The sequence below is a fragment of the Dermacentor albipictus genome, chromosome 2, assembly GCF_038994185.2.
Source record: "Dermacentor albipictus isolate Rhodes 1998 colony chromosome 2, USDA_Dalb.pri_finalv2, whole genome shotgun sequence".
NCBI classification, from domain to species: domain Eukaryota; kingdom Metazoa; phylum Arthropoda; class Arachnida; order Ixodida; family Ixodidae; genus Dermacentor; species Dermacentor albipictus.
Window position 1 is genome coordinate 63,120,370 of NC_091822.1, and position 12,355 is coordinate 63,132,724.

General features: G+C 48.5%; 1 protein-coding gene across 2 annotated transcripts in view; it reads left to right on the top strand.

Annotated features, from left to right (window-relative positions):
• LOC135909029 (phosphate-regulating neutral endopeptidase PHEX-like) overlaps window positions 1–12,355 on the top strand; it is a 40,235-nt gene that overhangs the window by 15,677 nt on the left and 12,203 nt on the right. The window lies entirely within an intron of this gene.

Here is a 12,355-nt window from a genome sequence, read left to right on the forward strand (position 1 = left end):
ACGGCGTGTTTCCACTCCGACGGAACTCTTCCTTCTTGCCGGAGCTTGTTGAGGTAGGCCGTCAGTTGGTCGATGGCCTCGTCGCCGACATTTCTGATTAGCGAGTTCCGGATTTTGTCCGCCCCCGCCGCCGTGTTCTTGGTGACCGATCTTATCGCGTCGACGACCTCTTCTCTCATGATGGGTCGGCCCGTGGTAGGGTTTTCTTCGCCTCGGTATTCTTTCTTGTAGCTCTCGACCTGCTCTTTGCCGTAGCATTTGACCCGGACTTCCTCAAGGAGTTGTTCGTCCGTGCCTTCGTACTGGTGGACTAGCCTCTGTATCGACTTGCTGCCTTCGGATTAGTTTTTGCTCGGGTCCATGAGGGCCTTGAGGATCTGCCACGTTCTGGCCGTACTGAGGGTGCCGTTTAGCGAATTGCTAAATTGCTGCCACCCCTGTCTGGCCAGCTGCGTCGCGTACTCCTCCGTTTTTTTGGTGATGTCCGCAATTTTCTTTTTTAGCTTTCTGTTGAGTTTCTGTCTCTTCCACCTCTTGGTGAGCCCGCGTCTCGCCTCCCATAGCCTGAGGAGCCGCTTGTCCACCTCCGGCGTCTGTTCCCTCCTGTCTACTTCCTTCGTGTATAGGTCTTGGATTCGCCTGAGTTGTTGGCTCCACTCTTCCGCCGAAACGATGCCGCCCTCGATCTGCTTGCAGTGCGTTCTAAAGGCGTCCCAGTCCGTCAGCCGAGCCGTGCCAATCTTCCTCCGGACGTTGTCCGCCACCGTGCTGATCCTTATTATCTGATGGTCGCTCCCAAGGTTCTCGAGCAGGTTTTCCCATTCCGCTTGTTTGGCGCCCCTGATAAAGGTTAGATCGGGTCTCGTGTCTGGACTGACGCTATTCCCCTGCCTGGTCGGTTGGTTCTCGTCGGTTAGCAGCTCCCACCCTACGTTCTCTGTCGCCGTGCAGATGCCGCGCCCCTTTTTGTCCTCGTTAGTATAGCCCCATCTCGGACTCTTGGCGTTAAAGTCGCCCGAAATGATTAGAGTATTCTGCCCCGCTAACTTTTTCGCCTCCGCAAATAGCCTAATAAGGTTCCCCTTTGTTTGTCTGGGTGGGCTATATAGATTTACGATGTAGGTGCTCTTGGCTTTTCTTTTCTTTTTGGGAATTATCTCCGTGATTACGTGCTCTATTTGGGTATCCTCTATCTCTTTGTGTGCTATGCCTACTATTTCTTTGCTTATGAGGGTCGCGGTGCTGCCGCTCTCTTGACATGTGTAGCCCCTGAGCGTTGGGGTGCTGTTTGTTTCTTGCAACATGATTACATCTGGTGGGGTTCCTCTGGTGTATATGAATTGCTCTAGGAGGCCCTGCTTGCGCTTGTACCCCCTGCAGTTCCATTGCCAGATTTATAAGTGTTGTTTCCGTTCTGCCATGTCTGATTATTGTTGGTTGCGTTGGGGGTTTCTGCGCCGAACCTACGTTCGTTGTATAGTCTGTCTCTGGCGTCGTTGGTGGTTCTTTGCGTATTCTGATTCTTTACGTAATTTCGGAAACTCTGCATCTGTTGCATTTGACTTTGCATCTGGCTCTGTAGATTCATTATGAGACTTCTGAGGTCGTCAATGGGGTTCCCCTTTTCGTTCTTTTGTTGTGCCAGCTCCATGGTCTGGGGTGGCGGAGAAGGTGTGCTAGACGATGTATAACCTGCCCTCATTTCTTGTTTTTCCCTGATTAAGTCGTTTAGCTGTTTTTTTCATTGTCTCGATTCCTCGCGACCTTGCTCGAGTTCGCGCCTGAGACTTTTGATTTCTTCAATTAGTTGTCTGTCTTGTGTTGTTTGTGTGTTGTTCGAGTGAGGTGCAAAAAGCGATTTGGGACGGCCGTCTCCCCAGCTCACCTTAACTCCTTCGCCGCTCTTCTTTTGCTGCTGTTTCTGCTACAGCTGCTTCTTGTCGGTGTTGCCCAGGGGTGGGTATGACTCGTCCCGGACGGACCCTCGGCTTCGGCTTCGGCTTCGGCTCCTGCCGCGGCTGCGGCTCCGCGTTCCGCTCCGGCCCGGGCCCTGGCTCTCGTCCCGGAACCATCGTGGTCTTCTTCCTCGGCTTCGGCTTCTGCTGCGCCGTAGCTGCTGCTGGGTGCCCCATGGTAGCTCGCTCGCTGACTTGAGGCGCTGTTTACAGTCTCTCGTACCCACCGCGTGGTCGCCGCCGCATAGCAGGCACTTGGGCGTGCACTGGTGCACCTCCTCCGGGTTTCGGCAGCCGCACTGCCTGCAGGTCCTGGTTTCCGGGTTCAAGCAGACGTCCATTCGGTGCCCCTGTTGGCCGCAAGCGTAGCACACCTGCCTCGTTGGCCGATACGGGTAGCACCACATCTCCCCACCGTAGTACAGCACCTGCTTCGGGAGGATGGGTCCGTCGAAGGTGATGACGGCTGTACTGGATCTCCGAAGCATTCTGGCTGCAAGGACCTTCACGCCTTGCGTGCGGACTCTGGGGTTGGTCTTGAGTTCTTCCGGCGAGGTCCCCTGGTCCACGCTGTGGATGACCCCGCGCAACGTGCCTTCCGGAGTCGACACGTGGGCGTTGACGGCGTAGTTCTTGCCCCCGAAGCTCAGGTGCGTGATGCGCCTAATCGTGTGGGCCGCCTCTTCATTTTCGGTGCTGCTGCTGATGATATTGGATCCGTTGCGCAGTCAGATGATGAGGTCTCCCGCCTTACATCCTTGCTCGGTGGCAGCAACCACCGCTCGCGCCACCTGGTGCGTGTGCAGGCGTTTAACAGCTAGTCGCCTCGGCCGAAGGACTATCTTCAGGTCGTCTCTGGGGAGCGGCGGCAGTCTCCTCCTCGGCGCTCCTCCTCCCTCTCTCTTCTTCTCTGGCGCAGTTGACGCACCATCTGTGAGCTTCGCCGCGCCTGGGGAATTTTCATTCCCCGACGTTCCCGCCAAAGCTAGCTGCTTGTTATCGGTGCGTTGGCATCTTTTCTGCCTTTTTGACTTGGCGATTTCCCAATCTGTGTCGGTTCCGCCATTGTTGCTTACTTGTGAGCTTTATGTTGATGGGGTGCTGCTTCCTAGGGCTTGGTGGCTGCCTGCCGCCGCGTGTCCACCGCGGACTAGCTGCTGCTCGGGAGCCGCCTCGGTGGCGTCTTGGAGGTCTTCCTCCATGTTTTCTTGCGATTCGGCCGAAAATCTTGTCGGGCATGTCGCTGAGGGTCGGTCGTAGATGGGATTGCTTGCACGGGACAAAATCCAGAATATTGGACCCACCGGCTTGAATTTGGGGTCCTCGTGGTCCTCTTCACTTCCGGCGTCGATCAACCCAGTAGGGTTGAACGGGTCAAAAAGCCCAAAAACTACGGAAAACTAGCACCGGCAGCAATGGCTCGAGCGTAGTCATCTTCTTTCTCAAGAAATGAGAAACAAAAATCTGTACAACACAACGGCAGTGCCTTGCTGTTGGAGGCTCGAGATGTTCGCCTATGGATAAAAACATACTGTAGGAAATATTCGCAAGAAGATGAGACATGTGCCAGCTGCAGCGGCAGCATACACACGAAAAATTCCAGTAGCGAGCACAAAAAAAAAAATGAGGAGGCTCAGTGCGTCCTCACGAATAAAAGTCAAAGTAGTAAAATAGATAAGAACGTAGTTACCTTGGCTAGTTACTGGATGCTTTGGCGTAGGCGAAAAATAATGTTGACGGCACAAATTAACCACCACAACGTTTCATCTAATCGGACCTCGCTGCTGGTTTTGTCAACTTGTCTGATAGGGTGTTGATTTGGCTTGTCTCATTGTATGGTCCGCTGTAAGACTTTAGAAAAATCAATGCACCTTTGGGGTCCAATATTTATGGGACCATTAAACCCACAAAGTTCCGCAATTGGAAATCTAAAGAACAACTTTGGAAATGTCAATGCACCTTTTACATCAACAGTTTATGAAAACTTTACACCATTACATTTCGGAATTGACATCCATGCGCTCTGTAGATTCAGCGGCCTCCGCGAGATGCCGCGGCGAGCCCGTTCGCTATCAAAACGCCCTTGAATCTTTGTGCTCGGATGGAGATCTTTGCATTATGTGACTCTCGATGCATGGGCGTTGCCGCGAAATCCAGCCCGAGTTCACAATGTTCGCAGTGAAATGTCTTTTCGAGCGTGAAAAAGACATTCTAGACAAAATTCACAATGATGTCCGGCACCAGGGATTGCTTTGGTGGGTGGTGCATGGACAGCACGAAAACATTTTGGGGGGGGGGTGGCGGAGGGGGGCTGAAGCCCCATAAGCACCCCCCCCCCCTGGCTACGCCCCTGTTACACAGTACATAAACAGGAAGAGTACATGTGACTAGAAGTTGCATAGGTATAAAATTTTATACTCGGCTTTATTTAGAGCTGAGATACAGGCTGACGTAAACGATCAGGAGATGGAACCAACCTCATTCATTGTTTCTGAGAGCACGCTGTTTTTCTCAAACGAAACTGATGTCTTACAAAGAATATTTAACATTTCGCATACTTAAACCTAACCAATCAACTAAACGCACTTCAAGAAAATCTGAATTCCTGCAAACAATGACAAAGAATGTGCCGAGGTCTCGTTTGTCTAAAGTGTAACTTTGGGTATTTTATGCAACACACACACACACACACACACACACACACACACACACATATATATATATATATATATATATATATATATATATGCATATATATGTAAATATATGTAAATATATGTATGTATGTGTGTGTGTGTGTGTGTGTGTGCAAGACGAGCGCCAAAGCGTGCTTACGTGCAAGGGCAGGCCAGACGGATACGAGAGACTGTCGCAGTGTTTTCCAAAGAAAGCAGTAGTGCTACTAGTTAACGTTATACTCCTACAGATCGCTCGTTGAGGTGCTACATTGGAAAATGAGACCACGTTTTCGGCCTCGCCTAGAAATGCACACTGCTTTTACAGAGCCCGAGCAGAAGTTTATAAATAGGATACCTACAGGTCGGCGTTCAACTAGTTTCGAGCAATGAACAAAGTTAGAGAGGAACCGCTGCAAGAAACATATTACTCGACTATTTTTAAGAACCACTGGTAAACCTGCCTCTCTGCTCAATCTGAACTTACCCTCTATAATTGACCTTTTCATGCTCCCTTCCTTACCACGTAGTAATGAAGAAGGGTACAAAGAATGACAAAAATCTACGACAGGGCTCATCTTACGATTACTGTCGACGCTTATGCGACTAGTATTCGAGCAAAGTAGCGATAAAGTATTCGTCTGGTCACTTTTATTTAATATGTGTCAAGGTCATGCTCAGAGTTTCGTTGTTTCTCTGCTATACGCGACATATCCCAGAATGCGCTCGCGCGCCTAGGTCGGCCGTTAGCATGGTGGCATGACGACGAGTCTATCACGCTGTCACCGTGAAGATGATGAATGACGATGAAGTACTGACGTCGGCGGAACGACAAAAGCGGTATAAAGACCATGGCATGACAACAGTGAGCTGTCGATTATTAAAATCACGAAGCTTGTAGAACGACGACAGCGTCAGGACGACGCTATGGCAACAGATGCAGGAGCATCTGTCCGACGATGACGCAATGAAAAAGATGTCATGACAACGGCGGCATAATCATGATTGACTGACGGCAGTGTAGCGAAGTGAGGCAGCTGCTGACATTCGGACGCATCAGCTCAGCCGGCAGACCGCGACGAAAGGGAGCGAGCTCCGGCAGAGGCAAGTGCAGATCGGTAGGCATGACGACGACGCAAAGTGGTATTCGAAAAACTAGGATTATTAACTCGGTAATAATTTAATGTTATAGTGTATGCATATTGCAGACAAACAATGTCATGCCGGTCCTCGGCGGCCTGCCTTACCGGCCTGGTCTCCCGTGGTAATTTGGCGTCGCGGTCCGCTGTCTCCTTGCTCAACCCGTACATGCTGAGACCTCTGCTGAAATCGGTTTTTGCAGTGTCCAAGGCAAGCGGACCGTTGGAACGCACAAGCCTATCCATGAATCCAAGCCTATAAAAATTAATCGTGACTGATGGGCAGAGCCCAGCATGAGCCGACCGCGAGACGTGCGCACACTCGTTCGCATCCGTTTCTGCATCTGGTCAACGTCTGCTGCAAGCGGAAGGATTGCTTGTACGGTGCGCACACAAAGTGACTGTCAGTTAACACTGTGTCGGCCGGGCGAGACTACATGCCCGAGGTGCTGTCGGCGTCATTGCCACGCAATGACTGCAGTGAGCCCGGGCGCTCGTTTTTGTATTTCCACTTCTCGGACAGCCCTCTTTGCCCGGCTCATCCGCATCCAAGACCCAACAGTCTCAAAAACGAAAGAGAGAGCCACAGCATGCTTTCTTTGCGAACCTCCTCCCCACCTCTCCCCATGAGGAAGGGTCCCACTCGTGGTTACAAACGACTTCGAATGTTCGAACAGGAGCGCACTCATAAACATGGGTATGAGAGGGCTTCATGTAAGAAAAATAAAATAGGGGTAAAGAAAAAATGTTAAATGAAATTAAAATATAATAGTAAAAAGCATGTTTAAGCAAATCAGGAAGAGAAAGATTCGGAGCAATCACGAACCACATGGAAATTAAACAGTAAACTTAATTCACTTGCGCTTTAATACAGATCAGTGTCTCTGTCGTAAGCAGCGATGCTACTGAGAAAGTACTTCTTCCAAAATCTTCTGCAGTGGAAGCAAGCTTTGGTCTCGTTTAGCTTTCAGCTTGGCGCATTGAATCACGCGTCTCAAACTCACAGACTTGATCACACGTGGCAAGCCTCCCGTCAGCACGCGAACTGCACTTCCGCAAATCACGACGAGTATCGCGCTCTTTTTTTCTTTTTTTTATATACGTGAACAGACTCGTCGTGCGTGAAAGCGTCACATTTTTTTTCGGTTTGGTCCACTAGATTGGGATCTTAACTGGTTGGAGTCGGTGGGTTACTTTCCTGACGTCTTTGATTCCTTGCTGCGTGCCTAGGCCTTTATTTACATGAAGTATGGGCTCAATCTCATCATCATCATCATCATCAGCCTGGTTACGCCCACTGCAGGGCCAAGGCCTCTCCCATATTTCTCCAACAACCCCGGTCATGTACTAATTCTGGCCACGCCGTCCCTGCAAACTTCTTCATCTCATCCGCCCACCTAACTTTCTGCCGCCCCCTGCTACGCTTCCCTTCCCTTGGGATCCAGTCCGTAACCCTTAATGACCATCGGTTATCTTCCCTCCTCATTACATGTCCTGCCCATGCCCATTTCTTTTTCTTGATTTCAACTAAGATTTCATTCAGTCGCGTTTGTTCCCTGACCCAATCTGCTCTTTTCTTATCCCTTAACGTTAGTCATATCATTCTTCTTTCCATAGCTCGTTGCGTCGTCCTCAATTTGAGTAGTACCCTTTTCGTAAGCCTCCAGGTTTCGGCCCCGTATGTGAGTACTGGTAAGACACAGCTATTATATAGTTTTCACTTGAGGGATAATGGTAACCTGCTGTTTATGATCTGAGAATGCCTGCCAAACGCACCCCAGCCCATTCTTATTCTCCTGATTATTTCCGTCTCGTGATCCGGATCCGCCGTCACTACCTGCCCCAAGTAGGTCTATTCCCTTACGACTTCGAGTGCCTCGCTGCCTATTGTAAATTGCTGTTCTCTTCCGAGACTGTTAAACATTACTTTAGTTTTCTGCAGATTAATTTTCAGACCCACTCTTCTGCGTTGCCTCTCCAGGTCAGTGAGCATGCATTGCAATTGGTCCCCTGAGTTACTAAGCAAGGCAATATCATCAGCGAATCGCAAGTTACTAAGGTACTCTCCATTAACTTTTATCCCCAATTCTTCCCAATCCAGGTCTTTGAATACCTCCTGTAAATATGCTGTGAATAGCATTGGAGAGATCGTATCTCCCTGCCTGACGTCTTTCTTTATTGGGATTTTGTTGCTTGCTTTATGTAGGACTACGGTGGCTGTGGAGCCACTATAGATATCTTTCAGTATTTTTACATACGGCTCGTCTACACCCTGATTCCGTAATGCCTCCATGACTGCTGAGGTTTCGACAGAATCAAACGCTTTCTCGTAATCAATGAAAGCTGTATATAAGGGTTGGTTATATTCCGCAGATTTCTCTATCACCTGATTGATAGTGTGAATATGATCTATTGTTGAGTAGCCTTTACGGAATCCTGCCTGGTCCTTTGGTTGACAGAAGTCTAAGGTGTTCCTGATTCTATTTGCGATTACCTTAGTAAAGAGTTTGTAGGCAACGGACAGTAAGCTGATCGGTCTATAATTTTTCAAGTCTTTGGCGTCACCTTTCTTATGAATTAGGATTATGTTAGCGTTCTTCCAAGATTCCGGTACGCTCGAGGTCATGAGGCATTGCGTATACAGGGTGGCCAGTTTCTCTAGAACAATCTGTTCACCATCCTTCAACAAATCTGCTGTTACCTGATCCTCCGCAGCTGCCTTCCCCTTTTGCATATCTCCCAAGGCTTTCTTTACTTCTTCCGGCGTTACCTTTGGGATTTCGAATTCCTCTAGACTATTTTCCCTTCCATTATCGTCGTGAGTGCCACTGGTACTGTATAAATCTCTATAGAACTCCTCAGCCACTTGAACTATCTCATCCATATTAGTAATGATATTGCCGGCTTTGTCTCTTAACGCATGCATCTGATTCTTGCCGATTCCTAGTTTCTTCTTCACTGTTTTTAGGCTTCCTCCGTTTCTGAGAGCATGTTCAATTCTATCCATATTATACTTCCTTATGTCAGCTGTCTTCCGCCTGTTGATTAACTTCGAAAGTTCTGCTAGTTCTATTCTAGCTGTAGGGTTAGAGGCTTTCATACATTGGCGTTTCTTGATCAGATCTTTCGTCTCCTGCGATAGTTTGCTGGTATCCTGCCTAATGGAGTTACCACCGACTTCTATTGCGCACTCCTTAATGATGCCCACAAGATTGTCGTTCATTGTTTCAACACTAAGGTCCTCTTCCTGAGTTAAAGCTGAATACCTGTTCTGTAGCTTGATCTGGAATTCTTCTATTTTCCCTCTTACCGCTAACTCATTAATCGGCTTCTTATGTACTAGTTTCTTCCGTTCCCTCCTCAGGTCTAGGCTAATTCGAGTTCTTACCATCCTGTAGTCACTGCAGCGCACTCTGCCGAGCACGTCCGCATCTTGTATGATGCCAGGGTTAGCGCAGAGTATGAAGTCTATTTCATTTCTAGTCTCGCCGTCCGGGCTCCTCCACGTCCACTTTCGGCTATCCCGCTTGCGGAAGAAGGTATCCATTATCCTCATATTATTCTGTTCCGCAAACTCTGCTAATAACTCTCCCCTGCTATTCCTAGCGCCTATGCCATATTCCCCCACTGCCTTGTCTGCAGCCTGCTTCTTGCCTACCTTGGCATTAAAGTCGCCCATTAGTATAGTGTATTTGGTTTTCACTCTACCCATCGCCGATTCCACGTCTTCATAGAAGCTTTCGACTTCCTGGTCATCATGACTGGATGTAGGGGCGTAGACGTGTACAATCTTCATTTTGTACCTCTTATTAAGTTTCACAAGAAGACCTGCCACCCTCTCGTTAATGCTATAGAATTCCTGTTTGTTACCAGCTATATTCTTATTAATCAGGAATCCGTGCGACACTGGCTAGCTTTCCAGTTGCAAGCTCTCCATTGTGGCAGTCAGAGCAGGAGAGCAAGCGCTTTTTATCATGCGAGAACATCTTTGGCCAAAGACAACGGCGGCGAACTATCCCCCATGTGCGCTTGACGTCGTGGTTGCCCGCCGTAGTGTCGAAATGACACTGCTTTAAAATCTCGGACTTCAAACACTCCGGGACAACGAGTTTCCTACAACCTTCCGGAACGCCTTTCGCCCTCCTTTGCAAAACACCATCGAATAACCGAAAGCTCCATGGCGTCTTTTTAACTTTTTCTTTAATTTTTATTTACATACAAAATGAAGTCCTACCGTCGTCGGCGGCTTGCTTGACTGGCATGGTTTCCCATGGTGAGGTGGCACCGATGGCTGGCGTCTCCTTTATCACCCTGAAAAGACTAGGACCTTCTCCTTAAATTGCATTGTGCAGCATCCAAAGGACACGCGGACCGCTGGGAGAAACAGGCCAATCGTTAATCGACTACTCAGAACAATCAGACGAGCCGACGTGAGGTAATAGGCGCCAGAGTTTAAGCGCCCAGACATTGTCTCGAATAGACGCAGTGAACAAATCAATAAAAACTAAATCAATCAGAACTAACATGACTGAAGGACAGAATCGAGCGTGAACCGATCGCCTCACGTACACACGCTCGTCCCCACCAGTTTCCTGATCCCTCACGTTTGCTGCGGGCATAAGAATTCCCTGGACGTCGCGCACTCATAGTGACTGTCAGTTAGGACTGCTTCGGCAGGCCGAGAGCACATGCCCGAGGTGACATCGCGTTCAGTCGCACGCAAAGGCTCCAGTCGCCAGTGCCGCTCGTCTTCGTGTTTCCCCGTCTTCGACGCAGCTCTCGGCCCGGTTCCTTCGCTTCGATAGAGAGCCAATAGCCACAAAAACAAAAAGCACACCCCGTATACTTTCTTCGGGGCAAAACATGATTGTTGCAGAATGACAAGGAAAAAATGACGTCAATGGATCGACGAAGGCGATTTGACAACTACGGTAGGACCATTGTAAAATGAAGTTACTGAAGCGATAATGATGGTAAAAGGCTGCATGACAATGACTATGTGACGACGATGGCTAATAACGACGACTTGACCAAACTGGGATGTCAAAGTTAGAATTACCGTGGTGAAACGGTAACGACTGTTAAACAACGGCGCACTGACGACGATGACGTGAGAAATGTGTGAACACAATGAGATGACGACGGGCCTACGGTATTAACGGCGCCACAACAAACTGTATGAAACCTGTATGACGACGTAGACGCCATGATGATGACGTGAGGACGATTTGATAACGGATGTGGGATAGCGACTGCCTTACGAGAGATGCCTGAGTGACTGTCTGAAAATGACTACGTGGCAATGGCGGCGTAATCGCGATTGATTCACGAAAGTATGACTACAATAGAATGACAAAGAAAGATCGACGTCACTGCAACGATGGACGCGTTATGACGAGTACGGCATGATGACAATGGGAGGACTTTACTGAAGCGATTACGATGGCAAAGCGACCACGTGACGACGACATCATGACGCCTGCATGATGAGAGTTAGATGACTAAACTGCAATGACGACAATGGAACGACCTTCACGGCATCACGGCGGCGCTGTTACAGCGAATGCACGCCGACTGTATGACGACGATGGCGTGAAAACGACGGCATGACAGGGGCCGGCGGACAAAGCAGGACTGACCGCAATGTAACGACCGCGACGACATCACAACCACGAGCACATACTTAGACATAGAAGTTGTGACAAGAGTCTGATCACGAATGTGGAATGACGACGATAGACCAATCACGACGGAGATAGATAGATATATAGATAGGCTCAATACGACTGAAGTAAGCAAAGAAAGCTAATCGCAATAATAAATATATTAATGTGCTCCAAACGTTGTGCTTTTCAATTGGTTTTATTCCTAATTTGGTCTTCACTCGGGCATGAAATTCACTTCAATGTTAAACGCGATAACTCGGCGTGGGAGGTGTGACGACGACGGTATGAGAAGAGTAAGCCCACTAAGCTTGAACTAAGACGATGGAGCGACCACGATGGCATTAGCCACCAGCATTTACCTAGCGGTTCAAGCAGGTAGGCAACATAGGGCACTGGGTCAACGAAAGAGGATAGATAGATAGATAGATAGATAGATAGATAGATAGATAGATAGATAGATAGATAGATAGATAGATAGATAGATAGATAGATAGATAGATAGATAGATAGATAGATAGATAGATAGATAGATAGATAGATAGATAGATAGATAGATAGATAGATAGATAGGCTAAACGACTAAAGTACGCTAACACACCTCATCGCGTTAATAAATATGATAACATGCGGTAAATGGCGTGCTTTTCACGTGGCATCACTAACTTTCCAGTTTGCCGACCATCAACACGGGCAGTAACTGGCATGAATGTAAGAAATAACCCGCAGCATTGAAATTTATTCATCACTCGGGCGCGAACTCTACATCAATGTGCAACGTGCTAACAATCGAACGTTTCATGCATTGGATAAGTTCGCACGGCAACAGAACGCTACGCTTTCTGTGAAGTTTGCTTTCATTCGCCTCGAGCACCGCTAACGAGCGCTGCGAGAGCCGCAATCGAGCTGCAAGAGAATTCGAC